This window comes from Bos grunniens, chromosome 15 (genome assembly GCF_055505025.1).
Source record: "Bos grunniens cultivar Pamir isolate PY7600 chromosome 15, Bosgru_T2T1.0, whole genome shotgun sequence".
Classification (NCBI taxonomy): Eukaryota; Metazoa; Chordata; class Mammalia; order Artiodactyla; family Bovidae; genus Bos; species Bos grunniens.
Window position 1 is genome coordinate 65,042,262 of NC_141179.1, and position 24,165 is coordinate 65,066,426.

The 24,165-nt window shown below is 42.7% G+C and overlaps 1 protein-coding gene across 1 annotated transcript in view; it reads right to left on the reverse strand.

Moving 5' to 3' along the window:
- Positions 1-23,359, reverse strand: part of LMO2 (LIM domain only 2) — a 64,157-nt gene extending 40,798 nt beyond the window's left edge. Inside the window, exon 1 of the mRNA XM_086341108.1 lies at positions 23,271-23,359. The gene's annotated coding sequence lies outside the window, so the exon portion shown is untranslated. The remainder of the gene's footprint in view (positions 1-23,270) is intronic.
- Positions 23,360-24,165: the final 806 nt, after the last annotated feature.

The following is a 24,165-nucleotide window of genomic DNA, read 5'->3' on the forward strand; positions in this document are numbered from 1 at the left end:
CTCTGGCCCTGCCCCCTGCCCCCTGCCCCAGCCTCGGGCCTCCTACACTTGTTATTCAGAACTTGGCAACCTGATTTCCTGAGCACTGGGGTTCCTGGTCCGTCTTTGTCCCTGTGTGTGACACTGGCTGAGCCTAATCTCTAATTGAGGACCAGACTGACAACCTGTTGTCTCCTCTGCTTTGATTTAGCATTTTCAACCTGGGACTGTCCACAGCTCATGTAAGCCCTTTATAAAGCCTGAACCTCTTCTAAAACTAAGCACTTTGATGTAGCCCCTAGTGTGAGACTGGTTGTATTTGAACCTTAGTCCTTGTCACTTACTAGTTGTGTAGCTGTGGATACATTATTTTGCCTTCCTGAGCTTCCTACCTCTTACCTATAAAAAGTAGAGATTATAATCATCTCATGAAAGTGTTGTAAGGATTCATGGCAAATGAGATATGTAAAGGGCTTCTAACATACTTGGAACATATTAATATTATAGAAAAGACTCAATAAAATACCATTATTCTTATCTTTATAAGTGTTTTCATTAGTTTCCAAATAAGGAACATTTTTCCTTTTTTCCTGAAACCTAATAGGCTCAAGATGGTTTTCATGGAAGCATCCTGAATTCCCCCAAGATTGATGAAGAAGGCCCTGTCCACATGGGATGGCTCCTACACAGACCTCTGGGAACCCACAGTATTTCCTCTACTTCCAACCAACTCAGGACTTAGGATATTTTCTGTTCATGAGCTGTCTCCAGGCCTGCATGCTGATGAGCTATAACACATATGCATTAAAAGGGGTTTTATTTTCAGATCTACAAACAGCACCAGTCTTCCCACTTTATAAGGCCAGAGAAGGGTCACAAGGTCAGAGCTCTAGCCCAATTGTAGAGAATGTGCCTCTGGCCCAGGGTGGTCCAGAAGACACTTGACTGTCCCTCTCAGAGCTGCTGGACGCCCAGGCCTCCCATCCTAGGAGCCTATCAGGCTGACAAAATCTAGAGGTGTCTGAAGTACAGAACAGGGCTGGTTGTGGGAGCAGGTGGGACTGAGGTTGGGAGAAGAAGGAAGGCTGAACCAGAAATACCATGAGACCAAACAGATGGAAGCTCATCTCTTGAGAACTTGACAATGATGTCCAAAAGAGTATGAATAAAACCCAAGTGCAATGTAAGCAGATGATGATGACCAAGGAACCCAAACTGATGGAGCAGGCAGAATGGTGTATGTAGACTGGACGGTCCAAAAGACCAGAAAGAAGAGCAGTGAGAGAAGCCAGTAGCAAGATGCACAGGCAGGAATTCTGCTATAGAGCCCAAAGCTGCCCATCCCTGCCCCTGGTCTCCTGCAGGATTAGGGAAACCTAGAAACCAATGCTGGGAAAAGAATCAAGCAAAGGGGACAGGATTTGTAGCCTGCTGCTGGGGTTCAGAACTAGGGCTCTGGTCTATCTCACTAGGTTCTAGAAGAGCCAGGGAGGTGGGTTAGTACCACCGGGAGCAAGGAGGCAGAAAGGCACAGCACAGTGCTTATGACCTTAACCTCTCTGTACCCAGAAAGGTTTGCCTCCTTGGCACTCACCCTCCCTTTCTTGGTAATAGCCTTTGCCATTCCCCCAGGAAGCCATCTCTTCCCTGCTTTCCGTCCCTGCCACCTGTGTAGAGTTCTTACATCCAGCCACCAGAGTAGACCACGTGACCAAACCTGGCCAATCAAAGCACTGTGCCTCTCTGGCCACTGGGATTGGTTCAGAGAAGAGCAGTTACCTTAGGTAGCTGATGTTGCTGCAACCATTTGTGGCCAGGCAAAATGGAGACTGAAGGAAGAAAAAGAGTAGAACAAAGAGGAGACAGTTTCTAATGATGCCGTTGCAGCCCTTGAATCCAGCTGGTCCTGGAGCTAGTCCCTGGTCCTGGGTTTTCAGTTGCATATATTAATAAATTCCCTATTAGCAGAAATAGGGAATTTATTAATGCAGCTTGGCCGGCATTTTCTATCACTTGCAACCAAAGCATCCTAACTGAAGGCTGAAGCAACTGAAGAGAGCCTATTTTCAGGCACAAGTTTGCTCATTGATAGATAGCAGTTTCCCGGTGTGGTATGAGGCCAGGCTCCCATTGGCCCAGGGCTTGGGTAAGACTCAGGCTACAGATGCCTGACATCACTGTGGATACCCTGGCAGGGCTGGGTTGGCAGAGAAATGATCAGAGATACAGAAAGCCGGGTTCTTTCTGATGCCTTACACTCTGCTTTTGTATCTGCATCCATCTACCCTTGAAAGAGTTTATGTTTATACTATACTTTGAAATATATCTTTATATTTGTATATCTCTATCTATCTATATATCTACTCTCTTGCCATGGAAACACCAAGGCAGAGAAAAGTGTAGATGATTCTCCTAGAAGGCAAGTCCCTGGAACAATCAGACTAAGAATCCCATTAAAAATTGAAATTTTTAATGACAGCAAAAGCACCCATTGCTGATATCTGTTACAGTTCCTGATTTCTTCCTTCTTATAGGCCTAAAATGTGAAGACTTGGTTGCCATATGAATTAGTTTAATTAGTATAACTGCTGAACCAACAGACCCCAAAAGCCTAATGACACAACATAATTGAGATTGACTTCATGTTCTCGTAATGGCAGTAGCTTGGTGAACAGCTCACAGGGCAGGCTTCTTCTGTGCAGTCATTCAGGGATCCAGATTGATGGAGGTTCTGCCATCTTCAACGTGTGAGGTCCCCTGGATTCTAGCCAGCTGGAGCAGGAAAGAGCATTGTGGGAGAGGATTTTATGGGCCAAACTTGAAAGTGATGAGCAATTTCTTATTCCTTGACTAGAATATAGTCCTGTGGCTGTTGTTACATGCAAAGGAAACTGGGGAATGAGTCCCTCTGTGTGTCCAGGAAGGAGCAGAAAATATGTGTCATTAGTCCCCGCAACCGCATTTGATGTTTCTTTTCCAAATTCTGAATGGTGCTTTGCTCTTGCAATTTCTTTATTAGTTTCTTCTTGGGAAACTTTGCAATGCCCAGTGGGTTTGGGACTATAAGAACTGCCCTAGAGACTCTAGCAAATTATTTCTCCCGTGTACATTCAGCTGGATACTCAATTCATATTTGTTGAATGGATAAGTGAATTCAATAAGCCTGTTTGAAGGTAATATATTGTTTAACAGATCCAGCAGTTTCAGTTATTAAAAACTGGGGACAATAAGACAAAATTTACTATTTAACCCTAGAAATCTAATTTTCTTAGAATTCTGCTTAAATGGATGTCTCTTCCCATCTTCATTTTACAAATAACGTCAACATCATAGAAAGGAAAAATCAAAGAAGTAGAAACACATACACATGCTCTTTCCCATTTAACTCAACTGTTATCAAGTACAGGCTACTGTCCATAGGGTTGCAGTCAGACACTGAAGTTACTTAGCACACACACAGCCGGTTACTGCTGAAACTTTTCTCTTTGGGCTTCCCAGGTGGTGCTAGTGGTAAAGAGCCTGCCTCCTAATGCTGGATAGACCCAGGTTTTGATCCCTGGGTCCAGAAGATCCCCCAGAGGAAGGCATGGCAACCCACTCCAGTATTCATGCCTGGAGAATCCCCATGGACAGAGGAGCCTGGTAGGCTATAGTCCACAGGGTTGCAAAGAGTCAGACATGAGTGAAGTGACTTAGCACACGAGGGCAATCTTTTGAATGCTTGAGAAAACTGCTCTCTCTCTCTCTCTGTTTGTGTGCCTCTAATATACAAAAGTCCCAAGTTCTCAGCTGGGCTCAGTTTCTCTCCTTTATGGCTGCTGGAGCTTGAATATCGAAATTCCTCACCAGGGCTTTTCAATAGTATGGCTTCCTCCTGCAATGTTGAGCCTTACCATTCATTTAAAAACCATTTAACTACATGTTTTCAAAGTGCTTCCACTGCCAGGGTTTTATTTGATCCTCCAAACAACTCTGTGAAGGTGAGATGAGGTCACTGTCATCCCCAGCTCCCAGAAGGGTGACCAGGTTCACACATTAAGATGGTCAGAGAGCTAGAAACCAGCACCCAGTTCATCTGCCTTTCCACTAAACCAGGGGTCCCCAGCCTCTGGGATCTAGTGCCTGATAATCTGAGGTGTAGCTGATGTAATAATAATAGAAATAAAGTGCACAATAAATGTAAGGCACTTGAATTTTCCAAAACCATCCTCCCACCCCATCCATGGAAAAACTGTCTTTCACAGGGCTTCCCTGGTGGCTCGAATTTTCCAGGCAAGAATAGTGGAGTGGGTTGCCATTCCCTTCTCCAGGGGATCTTCCCAACCTAGGGATCGAACCCAAGTCTGCATTGCAGCCGGATTCTTTACCACCTGAGTCACAGGAAGATCCAACACAGCCAAAAATAAAAATAAATAAATACAATGATTTTTTAAAAAACTGACTTCCACGAAACCAGTCCCTGGTGCCAGAAATGTTGGGGACCGCTGCACTGAACCATCTCCTGAAAGAGCGTTGTTTTATTCATCTCAAATAAATCCCCTCCCTTCACCATTTACCCCTGTTTGCTATTGCAGATAAGGAACAGAAAAAAAGACAATAGATCCAGATCAAGATAAATCTCTTATCCTCCAGTCAACACAGTCTGTATCCAAGCCTCAAAGTAGTTCCCCTAACAATAGATAATTTGTTCACTCAACTTCCTGTCTACCTTATTTATCAATAAGGAATTTGCATGAATTTTCCTCATGTAACCTAAGAGGCTTTCTACTATTATGGGCTGCATCTTACAGGGAGTAGACCCATTTTCCTCTAAACATTCAGAAAGGTATTTTGAAAATAACAGAGCAGGGTGTGGATTTGTTTTGTTTTTTAAAGTATACAGTGGTTTCCTCACTTCTATAAATACAGTCAGAGTCACTTGTTGGCACTGTATCACCAGGGCCTTAAAGATAGAAACTGGGTTGATTTCTACATAATGATCCAAATAAAAAAGCCTGAGAAATGAGCCCTGAGCCGCTAAGCCCACTGCAGTGTATATAACCAGTTAATGTTTAGCAGTGGCCACGGCAAGTTTCCCTGATTTGTGAGCATAAAAATAAAGCATTTTTCCTGTGGATTATTTCTAACCTGCAAATTTTTTCCATAGCCAGATTTGCCTTGACCCCAGGGGTAAACCTTTAGTGAGCAATGCTTCTTGCTGGCTGTTCCCATGATGCTATCAATCCCATTGCAGGACCAACAATTAGTTATAACAATAAGAGAGACATTATTCATCCAGTCCTCCCTTCCTGCTCTTAAATTCATAAAAATCCCTGCCACCTGGACAGCTGTTGATGTGCGTGTGTGTGTGCACACGTGTGCACTTAAAGTGACCTGAATAAAATTATGTGTTAAACACACAGTGGAAAAACCCTGAAAGGAAAAACATCAAAATAATGAAAGTAGCTGCTTAAGAGTGGTGGGAGATATGTCTTTTACCTTACTCTCTTTTTCTAAAAATAACTGTGATACCATTTGTTACATGAATAAAATTATCATTAATTCAGTATAAAAAATTTAAATACTTCATTCTTCTTCAGTGTTTATTGAGCACCTACTATGTGCCAGGTTCTCATCTGGGTCCTGAGAATACAGGATGGATAAGATAAACACAGTTCCTTCTTTCATGGAGGTTCTCTCATAAATAGGGGAGACAGGACATAAACAAGTAATTATATATAACTGATTTATTAATTCATGTATTTAACAAATATTTACTGAGTACCTACCACATGGCACAAGTGTTGCTAAGCACTGCAGTTCAGCAGTGAACAAAGCATGTAGACAGCTTTGCCTTCAGGAAGATTACATTCTAATGATGTAAATACTGATTTATTTCTAGTTAAAATAAGTAGCACGAAGTAAAAGTACAGGGGACCTGCCTCATCTGATATCCCTGAGGAAATGACATCATTTTAAGTGCCTCAGATAAGATGAGGCTTTGTTTTGCCCGCCAGGACTGAGAGGGCTTCCCTGGACAGGGCAGGAGTTTCCCTGGGAGACTAAATTCTGGCTGAGGCTGCCCGAGTTCCATCTGCTTTAGAGAGTAGCCTGGTGGGAGAGATGCTCCCGGCGATAGGCAGACAGTGGGTAGGGATTTGAAACTGCGTCTCCATTAGCAGTCACCATCCATTTTTGCCCCAGTGCATGATGTCTGGGATGTCCTGATACAGAAAAAAGCAAGGCCGTCCTTCCCCTGTAGCACAGACAGTAACTAATGGACCCTCCTTTCCCAGACGGGAAAAACAGAGCAAGAAAAGACAAACCCAGCTTGAGCCTGAGGGGCCTGTGCTTTGCTGCTCAGGAGGAAGCAACTGCTCGATTTCTGGTCTGCCCTTCAGACTGCAGAGCTGCAGGTCGCCCGCCTAAACCGCTTTAATGCACATTACCCCTGGGTCTACATGGAAATGGCGGAAGGCACATAAATGGAACACCCAACCTTTGTCCTCACTTCGAAACCGCAGGTAAGTATTTAGGTCTGTGTTGTATCGATCATGCCTCCCACTGGCACCAGGAAAAACGCTGTGAAGCAAGTCAACTTCCCAGTGACAAGGAAGTCATTCTCCTAATCCGCTCTCACTGGACAATCAGGTTGACAAAAACCATTAAGTTTTCTAAGATTAGAAATTCACTGTCAGAGGGAGCCATGTATAGAGTTTTCCACTCCATTACACCCAGGACAATAACCAGAGACCAAGTGACAGGAAAAGGCTTCTTAAAGTTTCCTGTGTCCTTGGGTGGAGGGAAATAAATTAACAAGTGCCTCCCTTTTGAAGGACATGGGTTATATATTATCTCATTAATCAATGCAACCACTTCCGAGGTGGGCTGCGTCGTTGCATTTGACAGAAGACTAAGCTGGGGCTCAGCAGGATTCAGACACCATCTAAAATCACCTGGCTCATTCACATGAGACGGGATTGAGAATCAGAGGCACTGGGCCAAGGTGGGGGTCTAAAAGCTAATGACCTACTTGCTTTGGGTTGAACTGCACTTTAACCATTCTTAACCTCATTTCCCTCTGAAAGATGCCATGGTTCTCTAGTACAGGGGTCACCAACCTCCGGGTAATGATCTGAAGTGGAGCTGATTCAAAAATAATAGAAATAAAGTACACAATAAATGTAATGCACTTGAATCATCCTAAAACTACCCCCCATCCACCTGGTCTGTGGAAAAACTGTCTTCCATGGAACTGGTTCCAGGTGCCAGTTTGGAGACCACTGCTCTAGCAAGTGGAATTAGGCTGGTGTAGTGGTGAAGACCAGAGGGTGTGGTAGATTCACGTTTGTGCATCAGCTCTGCTCTCACTGTGTAACTTGCGGGAAGTACCTGCCCTTGTAAGCCTCCTCCTCCTCCTCTTATTCATAAGGAGGCAATAATCTAAAAACACTCCTCCCACAAGGGCTCTGGAGATTAAACAAGATCACATACATAAGGCATTTAGCATCTTGCCGGATACATGACAGGTACTGAAAATAGGAGTCAGTTACTAATGGGAAGTGGCTCTTTAACTTATTTAACTCATTTTGATGATAAATTTATATAACTTCATTACCTAAGGTTTAGAAAATAGAAAAAAGGAAATACCACTCATATTCATAACTACTCTTATCATCATTGTAATTTCTTCCAGTATTTTTCCAGTGCATCTTTCTTCTCTTACAGATGTATTTATTTTTGTCTTTGTATTTTAGTGTCCATAAATAAAGTTCTTTTGGCACACAGTTATGCCAATTTCTTTATGTATTATCTATGACCAAGCTAGTGCTCAGTGGAGTTGAGTAGTTGTAAGACAGAGTTTGGCCCGGAAAGCCTATAATAGTTACTATTTGATTTTTTACAGAAAAGGTTTGCTGGATACCTAATCTAGAATATATGCTCTTGAGTGGAATTTCTATGTTATAGGGTATGCACTTGTAACATCTTTACTGGACAATGTCAGTTTCTAAGGTGGTTGTACCACTTTTATATTCCCATCACTACATTCTTACCAACACTTGGCTTTATCTGAATTAAATGCTAACCTGTCTATTGAGTGTACAGTGGTATCTCCTTGTGGTTTAAATTGCATTTTCCTGATTATCAATAAACATTAAGCACATTTTCAAGTGTTTATTAGCTATTGGATTTCTACTTCAGGAAATGCCTGTTCAAATCTTTTGCCCCCTTTTCTATTATGTTATCTGTCCTTTATCTATTCTGAATACAGTTCCTTTGTCATTCATATGTGTGAAAATATCTTCTCCTTGCTGAGACGCGTCTTTAAACCTCATGATGGTGTCTTTTAATGAACAGAAATTCATTGTCTTTTTTTCAATTAGCATCATACTAATTCATTAATTAATTTCAATTCACTTATTCATGTTGCTTCTGCCTTTATTTGAATAATTGCACAATATTCTATGGTTGACTTATCCATTCCTTCATGGTTGTTCAGTCGCTAAGTCGCATCTGACTCTTTGCAACCCCATGGACTGCAGCACACCAGGCTCCTATGTCCTCCACTATCTCCTGGACTTTGCTCAGATTCATGTCCACTGAACTGGTGATGCTTTCTAACCATCTCATCTTCTGCCACCCTCTTCTTTTGCCTTCAATATTTCCCAGCATCAGGGTCTTTTCCAATGAATCGGCTCTTCACATCAGGTGGCCAAAATATTGGAGTTTAGCATCATTCCTTCCAATGAATATTCAGGGCTGATTTCTTTTAGGATTGACTGGTTTGATCTCCTTGCATCTAAGAGACTCTCAAGAGTCTTCTCCAGCACTACCGTTTGAAAGCATCAATGCTTTGGCACTGAGGCTTCTTTATGGACCAACTCTCACTTCCATATATGACTACTGGAAAAACCATAGTTTTGATTATACAGACCTTTGTTGACAAAATGATATCTCTTCTTCCATTACCTGACATTTAGGTTGCTTTCAACTTCTCCCTGTTATCACCTAACAATATGTTGGAAATGGTGTGGGCACTACCCTGGACTTAACTGAATGAGAATCATTAGAGAGAAGGACCAGGAATTTGAATTTTAAGAGGCCCTTGACTATTTTCATAACACAATTAAGTTTGAGAATCACAGCTGTGGAGAAACTCACACATAGATGCATATGGATGCATGTACAAGAATGTTCACAGCAGCTTTGTCTGTCATAGCCTCAAACTGAAAACTACCCAAATGTCTAGGATCCGTAAAATGTTCCAAAGCAGTAAAATAGGTAAGTGGAATAATATTCAGAAATGAAAATGAAGAAACCAGAGTCGTACGCGATGCTGTGCTGTGCTGTATCTGACTGTTTGTGACCCCATGGACTATACAGCCCATCAGGCTCCTCTGTCCACGGGGAATATGGATAAGTATTAAAAAAATAATGTTGACCACTCATACACTCACACACAAAAACACGTCTAGACACAAAAGAATATGAACTTGATGATTCTGTACAACAACAGAAGGTTCAAAAATAGACAAACTGAATTATACCATTTTGGGGTGAATACTTCAGTGACAACAGTAAAGTGAGGCAAGGAAGGTATACTCATTAAAGTCAAGGTTATTATATTTGAGGAAAAAGACAGCACTGTGTTTAGGAAATAGCACATGGAAGTTTTGGCGGGCTGGCAGACCAAGGTGATAGTTACCTATGCATTCACTTTATAATAATTTGTTAAAGTATACATTTATGTTTTGTTCACTTTTCTGTATGTGTGATTTGGGGCTTGCCTGGTGGCTCAGTGGTAAAGCATCCGCCTGCCCATGCAGGAGATGCATATTCGATCCTTGGGTCGGGAAGATCCCCTGGAGAAGGAAATGGCAACTCGCTTCAGTATTCTTGCCTGGGAAATCCCATGGACGGAGGAGCCTTGCGAGCCACAGTCCATGGGGTTCAAAGAGTCAGACATGACTTAGCAACTGAACCACAGAAACTTGTGTGATATATTTCACAATAAAAAAATTTGAAAGAAAAATAGCTGCCAGAAATGGTGACTCTGAGCTAGCCCTGTGTGTGGAACCTGCCAGATCCACTTCACACCTTGCCTTCCCACTTGGCCAAGTCCTCGTAGCCCACCCAACTGCAAGCTGCAAATTTATAGGCCAACCAAGCCCAGATGGTTTCCTGTGATAGCTGCTAGGGGCACAATAATGAATACATGTCTCCCTGCACGTTTCTGAATGCGTTTTGGCAGGATTTTTACTGCAGGCAATAAAACCTTGTTACAAAGTCCCTCGCTGTCTCAGAAGCTTGGTAGCATTGTGATGGAGCCACACCACCTCTTGTTATAGGCAGCCCGTCCTCCTTGTCCCACATAGAATCCTTGAGAGCTGGCTTTCTCTCATTGTCCTCAGAGGCCATTTGATTGATTGTTACTAATAATCACTGTGTTTCAGGACAGAACTCGATTCCTGTCCTCACAGCTGGAACTTCCTCTTTGCACTAATTGGAAAAACATCCTCCGGGAAACGGGGCAGCTTTATTGAGTCAATCTTTGGCCATGGCTATGTCAACTGGCAAGATGAAGTTTGCAGCAGAGAGATGAAAGCTCTGAAACCTTCCTGGTGCACTGGCCCCAGGACTGAGACCAAGAAGCCAGGCTGACTGGATCGATATCCAGATCCCCATTCGGAATCATTAAGGGCCACATAAAGGAAGGGCTAGCTTGACAGGTTGGGGTCAATGCAGAAGTCCAATAGCCATCCCAATTAATGATTCCCTAGTTCCCTTCCCTTTTTTTCTCATTAGCAGTAGCCCTGAATGTTAGCTGCATAATTAAGACCACATTTCCCAGATTCCCTTGCAGTTAGACAGGCTCATGTGACCAATTCTGACTAATGAGAATGCAAGCCATATATGGAACTTCCAGGAAGGGTCCTTAAAGAAAGAGTATATGTCCTTCTCTTCCCTTCCTTTCCTTGCTTTTGGCTGGAATGTAGTTGGACAGGGTTCAAGCCATCTTGAACAATGGGGTAACTTAAATGGAGTCCATGCCAGTGGATAGCAAAACACTGGACCAGCCCAGCAAAGCACTGGACCAGCCCTGGACTCAATTCCTGAACTTTTTCAAAAGAGAAGCAAACTTTTATCTGTTTAAGTCACTGCTTTGGGGGATTTTCTGTCACTTGTGGTTGAACCCAATATTAACTGATACAAAGCATTTTTATAATGGAAAAGAAATGAAAGCAATCTCAGTAACCCATAAAAAGTGACTGGTTACATTTGTTTAGCCGTTTGCTGACTCATTCATCACATTTTTAGTGAGTACCTACCCCATGCCTGGCTCTCATCTAGGCATTAGGAATATAGTGATTTTAAAAAGAGAGAGAGCGATTGTCTATGCCCTCAAGAACTTTGTTAGAAGAGGAAGCAGAAGGCATCAATAAATGGACAGCTAAAATGTAGCTTAATTAGTGGAACCATAAAGGCTGAGTTGTTTAAAAATATACTTTAACAAGGTGGGAAAAATGTTCATGACATATTGCTTAAAACAGTAGGTTATTAAAGATCATGCATAGTGAGTCCAGTTTGTAAAAGAGCATATCTATTTGCAGGGAGAAAAAGCAAAACTGATGGATACTTTGTCTGAACACCTTGAACAGTCCTGGCATTTAGCAGGTGAACAATAAATGGTTAATTAATAAAAGAATCTATCGCAGGATGGAGGGATATTTCTATCCTCTTTTATATACTTTCCAAATGTTCCCCCTAGAATATATATTACTTTTGGAACAAGGCAAAAAATATCACCATTCGGTAACAATGCGAATTATAAAGTTGAGAATCCAGACAAAAGCTGTCGCATAGTGATTTTAGATAGAAGGTAAACTAGGCTGTGCTTAATAGGCTCAGATAGAAACTCAAGTCTGAGGTCTGAGTTTGGTCTCCCCCTCGGGGGGAGGACCCTGGAAGGGTCTGGTTCTCTGCCCCAGGCACTGTCTGCAGGCCGGCAGGAAAGTTTGCCCAGGGCTTTGTTCTCCGTTTTTAGTGGAGCAGGGCTCACTGCAGCCAAGTTATTAAGCACTAACCCTATCACTTCTCTTCCCATGGCTCCTCTGCTGGGCCTCCTGCCCCACCATTAAGGCAGCTGTTGTTGTTTTGTAGAGGCTAATTAACTCAACACTGCATGAAGCCAGACGATAATTGGCCCCTTCACTTAATCAACTTTAATGTCTCTCTTCTGGTGGACCTGGCTGCTGCTTTTTGTTCTCGATCCCCAACAAATGCAGATCAAGGGACTTGGCAATAACAGCCTCCAGTGGGCACACACAGCCCCTACCTGCCACCTACCATGGGGGGCAAAGAGGCTCATTTTGACCCTCAGCTCAGCGGGCAGACTCTTAAGTTCACAATCGCTGGAGCATCTTGGGACCTGGGCTTATTGCTTCTCTTCCAAACATTGCATGATGATATGAGTCATCAGATGGTTGGTTTCTCAAGAGAATCAGCCTCATCTCTGCCTGTTGCTGACACATATTTAAGGCTCTAAAACCTAACTAACTTACACAACTACTGTAAGTACATCTTACTGTTTTTTTCTGTGGCGGATGCATGTCAAGTCCTTTCCAAACCAACACGACCACCATGTAGCTCAGGGCAAGTAAACAGTACATAGTTTTAACTGAAGAAAAAGAAATACCACTCTTATACCCATTTGCCAGATAAGGAAACTGAGGCAGTAATACTATTTACATCCGTGATTGAAATGACATGCCCACTCATTACAATCATAGACCTATAAGATTAAGACTGAGAATTATGATGGTCCCCATTTTTGGAGAGAACTGGAGGCTTTCAGAAAGAAAAATGCCTTTCCTAAGGTCACAAAGTGAGGTAGACAGAATAATGCCTCTGCAAAGACATTCACATCCTATTTCCCAGAATCTGTGAATATGTTATCTTACAATGCAAACGGATTTTGCTGATGTGATTAAGTTAGGATATGAAGATGAGATTATTCCAGATTATCAAGGTGGTCCTGATATAATCACCATGGTCCTTACAAGAGGGACAAAGGAGGCTCAGAGTCCGTTGGAGATGTAAGAATGGCAGCAGAGAAGATGGAGGAGAGGATCAAAAGCCAAGGGATACAAGCAGCCTCCAAAAACTGGGAAACTAGAGATATGGATTCACCCCTGAATCCAGCCTCCAAAAGGAACACAGCCTGCCAACACCTTGATTTTAGACTTCTGACCTCCAAAAGGTCAGTTTTCATTCCAATCCCAAAGGAAGGCAATGCCCAAGAATGTTCAAACTACCGCACAATTGCACTCATCTCACATGTTAGCGAAGTAATACTCAAAATTCTCCATGCCAGGCTTCAACAGTACATGAACCAAGAACTTCCAGATGTTCAGATTGGATTTAGAAAAGGCAGAGGAACCAGAGATCAAATTGCCAACATCCACTGGATCATAAAAAAAGCAAGAGAATTCCAGAAAAACATCTGCTTCATTGACTATGCTAAACGCTTTGACTGTGTGAATCACAAGAAAATGTGGAAAATTCTTAAAGAGATGGAAATACTAGATCACCTTACCTGCTTCCAAGAAAATCTGTATGCAGGTCAAGAAGCAACAGTTAGAACTGGACATAGAACAATGGACAGGTTCCAAATTGGGAAAGGAGTATGTGAAAGCTATATATTGTCACCCTGTTTATTTAACTTACATGCAGAATACATCGTGTGAAATGCCAGCCTAGATAACTCACAAACTGGAATCAAGATTGCTGGAAGAAATATCAATAACCTCAAATATGCAGATAACACCACCCTTCTGGCAGAAAGCAAAGAGGAACTAAAGAGCCCCTTGATGAAGGTCAAAGAGGCAAGCAAAAAAGCTGGCTTAAAACTCAACATTCAAAAAACTAAGATCATGGCATCCAGTCCCATCGCTTCATGGCAAATAGATTGGGAAACAATGGAAACAGTGACAGAGTTTATTTTGGGGGGCTCCAAAGTCACTGCAAATGGTGACTGCAGCCATGAAATTAAAAGATGCTTGCTCCTTGAAAGAAAAGCTATGACAACCCTAGCAGCATATTAAAAAGCAGAGACATTACTTTTCCAACAAAGGTCTGTCTAGTCAAAGCTATGGTTTTTCCAGTAGTTATGTATGGATGTGAGAGTTGAGCCATAAAAAATGCTGAGCACTGAAGAATTGATGCTTTTGAACTGTGGAGTTGGAGAAGATTCTTGAGAGTCCCTTGGACTGCAAGGAGATCCAACCAGTCAATCCTAAAGGAAATCAGCCCTGAATATTCATTGGAAGGATTGATGCTGAAGCTGAAGCTCCAATACTTTGGCCACCTCATGCGAAGAGCTGACTCATTTGAAAAGACTCTGATGCTGGGAAAGATTGAGGGCAGTAGAAGGGGATGACAGAGAATGAGATGATTGGATGGCATCACTGTCTCGATGGACATGAGTTTGAGCAAGCTCGGGGAGTTGGTGATAGACAGGGAAGCCTGGTGTGCTACAGTCCATGGGCTTGCAAAGAGTTGGACAAGACACAGTGGCTGAACTGAACTGACCTCCAAAACTGTAAGATATAAATTTGTGTTAAGCCACTCAATTTGTGGTAATTTGCTTCAGCGGTTGCATGAAACGAATACTGACTTTGTCACAGCAGCAGTGGGGCAACCAATACACACTAACAGTGGAAAAGTTAAAGATCTTGGGTTTAGGTATCATAATATGAAGTCTCATTTTGACTGAATTGACAAGAGTTCCCTATACTCAATCAATATATGGCAATTGTGGATTCTACCTTCCCACAAGAGAGGCAGAACCGTGCATGCAGGACTGTTGACTAGCTTCTCCTTGGGGCCTATTATGCCCTCTGCCACCTTCCCAAGTCCGTTAAACACTTTTTTTTTTTTGACTGGAGTATAATTGCTTTACAATGCTGTGTTAGTTTCTGCTGTACAAGAAAGTGAATCAGCTATATGTGTACATTTATGAACCTCCCTCCCCCCACCCCATCCCAAACCCCTAGGTAATCACAGAGCACCTTGCTAAGCTCCCTGTTCTATACGATAACTTCCCATTTTACACATGGTAGCGTTATATATGTCAATGCTACTCTCCAAGTTCATCCCACATTTCATACTTCTTACTCCTCTTTTACTTCCCAAGTATCTAAAACCCAACTCTGCCAATATAGTTCATCTGGAGAAAACCAGGGTTCTGTGTCTATCTGAAGATTGGCTTTAACCAGGACAGGATGAATCAGAGAGCTTGTGTTTGGTGTTGGGGCGACAGTAGAGAAGGGTGATTAATTCTTGCATTTGAATTCTATCAGTCCCACTTAATTCCAGTGTACCTCCATTTCATCCTTTAAAAAAAGGTTGTCATGAGGGTGAAATGAAACCTGTATGTCATGCTTAGCACAAAACCTGGCAATGATAAATACTCAACAGATGTTGGCCATAAAAAAAATCAATGCAAACTGAGCTCCACTCCTCAGAGCCCTAAGGGTCTAGAGAAGCGGTTCTCAAGCCTTAGCATGCATCAGATTCACCTGGAAGGGACTGGGCCCCACGTCCGTAGTTTCTGATTCAGTAGGCTTGAGGTGCGTGCTACGTTGCTTCAGCTGTATCTGACTCTGTGCAACCCTATGGACTGTACCCCGCCAGACTCCTCTATGTATGGGATTCTTCAGGCAGGAATACTGCAGGGGGTTGCCATTCCCTTCTCCATGGGATCTTCCCCACCCAGGGATCAAACCCAGGTCTCTCATGTCTCCTGCATTGGCAGGCATGTTCTTTACTACTACCGCCACCTGGGAAGCCCTAGGTTTGAGGTAGGACTTGAGCATTTGCATTCCGAACACATTGCCAGGCAGTGGGGATGTTGCCCCACCAGGAAGCACACTTTCAGAAGCACTGATTTGAAGCAAAGGGCAGAGATCATACCTTCCCTGCTATTTGTCCCTGATGACCAGCACAATGCCTGGCATATAACAAGCACAAATGTAACAAATATTTGTGGAGTGAATACATTTTTCCCTCTGTCTCCCTGAGGCTTTAAATGTCCAGGAAGCTACCCTTCTCCATAAAAGAATTCCATTCTCTATCTTTTTTTATCGCCATCATATTTACTACAACTTGGCACTGACAATCTCTTCTTCATAGACTCTGTTTTCCCCTTGAATACCCTCCATTTCCCCAGCGAGTGTCTCTCCCCAGGATCTCAACCTTTTCCATTAACTCCATACACTGCACAGCCTGTTCCAGGACATCAAACTTTAATTTAAACAGAAAATAATCAATAAGCTTAGCAAATTGCCCATGGCAACCTCTGCTGAGTGAATCAAAGGGTTTTATAGGTAATTTAAAGGGTGTCCTCACTCATCCCTCAAGGTAAAGCTTAGCACATTGACAGGAGCCCTTTTCTACCCTGACCCGGGAAGCTCTGGAAGGAAATGGAAGGACCTGGGTTCTGGGGATGGGGGAGGCTGAACCAGGGAGGAAGGGTCTGTCTTTCAGGATTAAAAGCTTTTAAGTAAAAAGTCCTGACATTCATTTGATATTGACCCCTGTGTGAGTAAGGGGTTTCGGGTTTGTTTGGCTTTTTTTGATGTTGCTTTTGTTACAGCATCAGAAACAGACTCTGGATAACTTCAGAAAATACAACTATTGAAGAAAAAGGCTAAATGGCTGGGTCTCAAAAATATCTGAAACCAGGGTGGCTCTCTTGAAGGCACTGTTTGGGGTGCACCTGTGCTGTTTTCTGTCACTGTGTCTTGATTCAGGATTCATATTCCAAGTGAGCATCTGAACAGCCTCCGTGGGTCACATGGGCCTCCTTTGGCCCGGGAGGATGGAGCACCCTGATGAACAGTCCCACCAACAGTAAGTGGGGAGGGAGAGCTAGTTCCCCAAAGGAAAACCAAGATAGAGGAAATGAACAAGGGAATAGCAAAGGTGAACTGGCAAAAATATGTTTCTACTACAGAACTCTTCTGGTCTGGTTTTGACCTATCACGTTCTCCAAACAAGCAACCGATCTAGCAGCATTTATGAGTATTTATGAGATCCTGGGGCCTCTGCAGGACTTTGAAGGGCCATGAAGCACATTGCTTGGTTATCTACCCAAGCCAGGGAGCTGTCTATCATTTTCTAAGAATATCCCCAAACTCCTTTGAGAAGATTGTCCAACTACTAAATATTAATATTTGCAAACAAGACATTCTTCTCTCTATCAGGGTGATAGTAAATAATTGGCAACTGGAGTGCCCTGGGCGTGAACTAATCAAAACTATCCCAAATATAGTGAACCCATAAGATCAAACCAGCCCACGCAATCCGACCATCTGTCAGGTGTCTCCTAAGTGGGGCATTGGAAACCTGTTCCCTCTGATCTTCACAATGGAGGCCGAGAACATTTCCTCATCCCTTGGGAGAAGTACTGGGGTCTTCTTTCCTGAGTTTCACAGACCCATGGCTTTGTCTGGGACCTCAGGATTTAGTGTGGCAACTCTAAGTTGGATGCAGCCTGCTTAACAGAGCTGCAATGATGTGACACTTAATCTGCTGCTTTCTCTTGCTTATTGAACTCTGGGGCCTGGATTCAACACCCAGTTTTGCTGCTTACCAGGTTGGTGACCTTGAGCAAGTGATTTACCCTTTCTGAATGTACCTTTTCATTTGTAAAAAGGGGATAATAATAGACCCTGCCTCATAAAGACTGTTGTAAGCATTACAGGAATTAAAGCTTATAAGGTGCTTAGCAGTATGCCTGGTTCATACTTCGCACTCAACAAAGGCTATCTGTTGTCATTATTATGTTATTAACATTTATCTTCTGAAAACAAGGGGCAGAGAACCCTTGGAAACAAGTGTGTTCAGCTGCTTCCTTGGACAGAGGGGATTCTGAGGCCCTGGGAAGGAGTCATTCACCCAAGGCTGCACGGCCAGTTGGTGGAGTGCCTTGACTGTGACACAGCCTGTGGCAGTAAAAGGGGTGACAATGGTCGTATTGACCTCATGTATAGATCAAGAAGGTGGGTACCTACAGGGGTGGTATTGGGAGTCTGGGAGAACTTATCATAGAACCTGCCTCAGCCTTGGCTGTGAACAGCTGAGCTGTGCCAGCACCTCTTGCCACTCCCTGGGGAGCTTAGGGAGTGCCTCAGTTTCTTCATCTATCAAATGGGAATTTTAGTAGTACCTGCCTTCTAGGGTTGCTGTGAATCAATAATGCCCCTGATCAGCTTAGAACTTGCCTAACACTTAATTCTCATTAGCTAGTGTTAGTATCAAGTCAAAGGTGGTGGGGAGGGGGTGAAAGACCGCAGGGATAAAGATTTGGAGAATCTGGCTTGTGTCTCTAACTTGGCTTTATGCCAGCTACATCCTTACGAGAGTAATTGGCATTTCTGACTGCCTTTACTCATGTGCAAGTATTTTTATATACCCTCTCATTTCATTTAATCTCCATGCCACCCTGCAAGCTAATTACTATTATTAGTCCATTTGAGAAATGAGACAGAGGTTAAATGACTTATACTTTATCCTTAAATTTGTTTATTATGGAAAATTTCAAACATGCATAAAAGAAAAGAATAGGATCACAAACCTCCATTTATCTATTCACAGCTTCAACAATTATCAACATATGGCCACTCTTGTTTTATCTATATTCCCCCACCAACCTTTTATCCTCCTTCATTTATGAAGCATATTCCAGACATTATATTTTTCATCACTAAATATATCACCAGATGATAAGGACGCTTTTAAAAACAAGTACAGTACCAGAATTCTTTTATATCATCAAGTAGCTATTCCTCTTTTATGGTTCTTATGTATCTTAATTGTTTTCTTAGAACAACAGTAATTTTTTTCACTCAATGTAGTATCATAAACATTTTACCATGTCATTAAATATTCTTCAAAACACTGTAACATATAAGCAAAAATGATGTTAATAAATCCATTAATTTGCTGAGCCAATCACCATTTATAGATATTTACATTAATTTTACTATTAAAAGGTGCTTCCGCTAAAAAGGGCTTCCCTGGTGGCTCAGATGGCTAAGAATGCACCTGCAATGCAGGAGACCTAGGTTCAATCTCTGGGTTGGAAAGATCCCCTGGAGAAGGGAATCCACTCCAATATTCTGGCCTGGAGAATTCCACGAACTATTCCATGGGGTCGCAAAGAACCGGAGACGGCTGAACAACTTTCACTTTCACTTTTCTGATAAAAGGCTGTGATAGGCTCCATTCTCCGCTTATTCTTTAGAATAGTATCCCTATTTTACTTTGGTGTAACAAAAAAGATAAAGAATATCATTTCCCGGCTTCCCCAGCAATTAACTGAGGTCAGGAGAACATCTTTAGTTAGTGAGATAAACAGAAATAGTAAATGGGGCCTCTGGGAAGGTTGCCTGGAGGAAATTGACTTAGCTGGGAAACTCTGTATTTTAGCCCTTCTTCTTTTCCTCCTGTCTACTGCCTGGACTCAAGTAGACTGGCTGGCAGTCCAGCATCATCTTGAATTATGAATATGGAAGCCACGCTCTAAGGTGGTAGAGCAGGATAGGAGGAGTCTGGGTCTCTGATGATCCCAGAGTCAGAGGTCTGTTAACCTCCAGACCTCCTTTAGGTGACAAAGCAATAAATGTTTTATTTATGCCACTGTTATTATGGGATTTGGCTTTGTATGCAGATGAACCTAGCTCTAATGAAATCTTTGCACGTGGGCATTCTTGTGTATAGCAGTTTGAATTCTTAGCTTGTGTTCATATTTCCATTTCACTTCTCTGACTAATCTGTAAACTCCTTCAGAGCAAGCATTTCTATTTTACCTTTTTATCCCATATAATACCTATCCACAGTGCCTGGCACAAAATAGAGATTTTAAAACATTCTTAAAAATAATGAACAAACATGAATGTGGAGATGTGCTTGATCTTAAACAACTGATTCTGCTTAATTTCCTTAATTTTAAAAAGAGGTATCAATGCCTACTTGGAGAAGGAAATGGCAACCCATTCCAGTATTCTTTCCTGGAGAATCCCATGGACAGAGGAACCTGGCAGGCTACGATCTGTGGGATCGAAACAGTCAGACATGACTTAGCGACTAAAATACTACTACTAAAATTCACATTGGAGAGGGAAATGGCAACCCACTCCAGTATTCTTGCCTGGAGAATTCCATGGACAGAGGAGCCTGGCAGGCTATAGTCCATGGGGTCACAGAGAGCTGGACACGATTGAATGACTAACACATACATCAATACCTACTACAGGAGCTTTTGAGAAAAACCAATGATCTGTCATTGAAAGATCTACAAAAACTATAATGTAAGAGTTTATCATGAAGGAGGACAAAAGAGCAGGGCGGAGGAGGCCTTGAGGTCAGAACATACTTGCCTTCACACGGAGCGACAGGAATGTCACATGGCTGGAGCACAGCTATGGAGGGGAAGAGGGATTTTACAACCCATGGTGAAGACATATATCTCATGTTGGCGTGAACCTCATAGTGTTATTAAGAGACTTGACAGTGCTTACCAGAGTGCCTGTCACGTGGTAAGTATTTCCTATGTGGTAATTATCATTATTCTTCTTGTTATTAACGGCAGGTGGTATAGTCATAAGACTGGGGACTTCCCTGATGGTCCAGTGGTTAAGAATCTGCCCTGCAATGCAGAGGACATGGATTCAAAACCTAATCAGGGAACTAAGATCCCACATGGCTTGGAGCAACTAAGCCCACACCGCAACTACTGAGCCCAAAGTGCTCCAGAGCCCACATGCCACAGCTAGAAAGCCTGTGTGCCACCCTACTGAAGCCCCCACCCTCTGGAGCCCAAGTGCCACAACTATTGAAGCCCTCGCTTCACAACTAGAGAATCCATGTGTCACAACTAAGATCTGACTCAAATATTAAAAAAAAAAAAAAGAAAGACAATGGGCCCAGGAGTCAAAAAGAGGGCTCTACTACTGGTTTTCAATTTCAAGACACTAGCTAAACATCTTTTGCTTCTTGTGATTTCAGTTTCATCATATGATAAATGAAGATGTAGAAAATGTAGGACCAGGTAAGTGACTGTCAAATTTACATTAGCTTTAGAGCCCTTTGCTTGATGAAATATTCAATGCAAAGTCAATGTCAAATAGACACAAAGGGGATGACTGTGGCAGGAGAAGGCTTGGGGGCCTTGAGTACCACTGCTATATGCTTGGCCTTCTCTTCCTCACCATGGCAGCCCTTCAGGGGTCTTATGGAGGCACTGCTTAAAAACCACTAGACTAGTGCTGAGCGTCATTCGTCATTAGGGAAATGCAAATCAAAACCACAATGAGGGGGAACACAGAGGAGTTTTAGGGCACTAAAACTATTCTGTATGTTACTACAGTGGTGGATACATGTCATTGTACATGTGTCAAATTCCATAGAATGTACAACATGAAGAGAGAACCCTAATACAAACTCTGGACTTTGGTGATAATGATATCAATGCAGCTTCACTAATTGTAACAAGTGGTCCCCTGTAGTGTGGGATATCCATAGTGGAGAAGGCTGTGTGTGTGTGGGAACAGGGTAAATGGGAACTGTGGACTTTCTGCTCAATTTTGCTGTTTCCTTTGAAGTGACGGAAATGTTTTAGAACTGGATAGAGGTGATGGTTACACAACATTGTGAACATACTAACTGCCCTGAACTGTATACTTTAAAAGATTAATTTTATATTATACAAATTTCACCTCAAATTCAAAACCAAAACATCACACTAGAAGCTCTCTGAATTTTTTCCAGTTCCAGTGCTTTGCCATCCACACCCACTGCCACTCACCATCTGCAAGAGGATTGTAATTTTGAAGTGGGTTCATGTGTGCAAGTACCCAGAAAGAGTCCCACAGTCTATTTTGACTGTTAGTCCTTACTTTCATCATCCTCTAAACCCTTTGTAGGATTCTGAGGGAAAAGGAACCCAGGAAAGGAAAGTTTTGAAAGGATAAAGAAAGTACGGAAAGTGCCAGAGCATGAAACACAGACAAGGTGTGAATGTAGCATAAACAGGGGTGAGGGGTGATGGGCACCCTAATGGAAGGCCCCTGAAATGTACCAGCCTCCATCTCAGAGAGCAACAGAGACAATTACACAGCTGAAGGGCTAACTAGTGAGCTATTCCTGCTGCTGCTGCTAAGTCACTTCAGTCGTGTCCGACTCTGTGCAACCCCACAGACGGCAGCTCACCAGGTTCCCCCGTCTCTGGGATTCTCCAGGCAAGAACACTGGAGTGGGTTGCCATTTCCTTCTCCAATGCATGAAAGTGAAAAGTGAAAATGAAGTTGCTCAGCTGTGTCCAACCCTCAGCGACCCCATGTACTGCAGCCTTCCAAGCTCCTCCATCCATGGGATTTTCCAGGCAAGAGTACTAGAGTGGGGTGCCATTGTGTAGGCAAAAAAAAAAAAAAAAGCCGGGCTCTTTATTGCCTACAAAGTTTAAAAGAAAAGACCCTCCAGGGCTTCAAGGAGTCTGTGGAAGAACTCTGGACAGTGCAGTCCAATCTGGTAGCCACTAGCCATGTAGCTCGGAGAAGGCAATGGCACCCCACTCCAGTACTCTTGCCTGGAAAATCCCATGGAAGGAGGAGCCTGGTGGGCTGCAGTCCATGGGGTCGCTAGGAGTCGGATACGACTGAGCGACTTCACTTTCACTTTCATGCATTGGAGAAGGAAATGGCAACCCACTCCAGTGTTCTTGCCTGGAGAATCCCAGGGACGGGGGAGCTTGGTGGGCTGCCATCTATGGGGTCACACAGAGTCGGACACGACTAAAGTGACTTAGCAGCAGCAGCAGCAAAGCGTAAAATACACATGAGACTCTGAAGACTGAGTATGAATAAAAAAGAATGAAAATATCTGAATCATTTTCCTATTGATTATATGATGAAATCTTCATATTTTAGATATATTGGGTCAAATAAATATAATTAAACTCACCTATTTCATTTTAGTTTTTTATATAGCTACTAGAAATTTTTAAATTACATACATGGGGACTTCCTTGGTGGCCCAATGGCTAAGACTCTGTGCTCCCAATGCAGGGGGTCCTGGTTAGATCCCTGGTCGGGGAACTAGCTCCCACATGCCACAACTAAAGATCTCATATGCCATAATGAAGACTGAAGACCCCACAACTAGGACCCAGCACAGCAAATAAATAAATAAATATTTTTTTAAAAATAGTAAATTCTTCCTTATAAAAGAAAATCACATACATGACTCACAATGTATTTCCCTGGGACAGCATGGCTGTGTAGACCATTGTGTTACTCCTTCAGGGCAGAAGTGGTGCTGTTCAGGGTCTCTGTCCAGGGCAGAGACTACTCAGGCTTCAGCACCTTCTGGAAATACAGAATTCCTAAATGGTTGCCTGGAAATGTGGGTGTGTCTCAACTTAAGAAAGCACAACATACAGAAGCCAGTAAGCAAAGCAAATTTTCTTGCAGCCTGGGTGCATCCAAAGCTTAAAGTCTTTTTTTCCCCCCCCCTCACTTTTTTTTCTTTAAAAAAAAATTAATTAATTAATTTTAATTGGAGGCTAATTACTTTAAATATTGTGCTGGTTTTTGCCATACATCAACAAGAATCACCCATGGGTACACGTGTTCCCCCATCCTGAACCCCCCTCCCACCTCCCTCCCGACGCCATCCCTCCGGGTTGTCCCAGAGCACTGGCTTTGAGTGCCCTGAAGTGACCCCATTTTCTCAAAAAGACCAGATGGCCATAAGCATAGTGTCAGTGGAGGTGGGAGGCCCCACTGTGCTTTTCCCCAACATCCCAATAAATCTCCCAGAGTCCCAGGGGTCAAGGTCATAGAATTTCCAAAATCACTTGAAATCGACCTGGAAAATTGTAAAATGTTTATTCTGTGGCAGAGTAAAAATTGCTTGTTTTCTATCAAGGTAGAATATAAGAACAAAGATCCAAATAGCCAGTCCCTCGCACCGCCATTTTAGTCACAGTCTGCCGGTGCTTTTGGCTGTGTTACAAAATGAAATAAATCCCTTTATAATCCTTCATTCTGGCTCCAAAAAAGTATTTTCACAAGCACCAGAGCAGACCCTCTGGGCATTATTTTTTCCTATAAAAATGCTCATCTCCACTCAAAATCTTTCTCT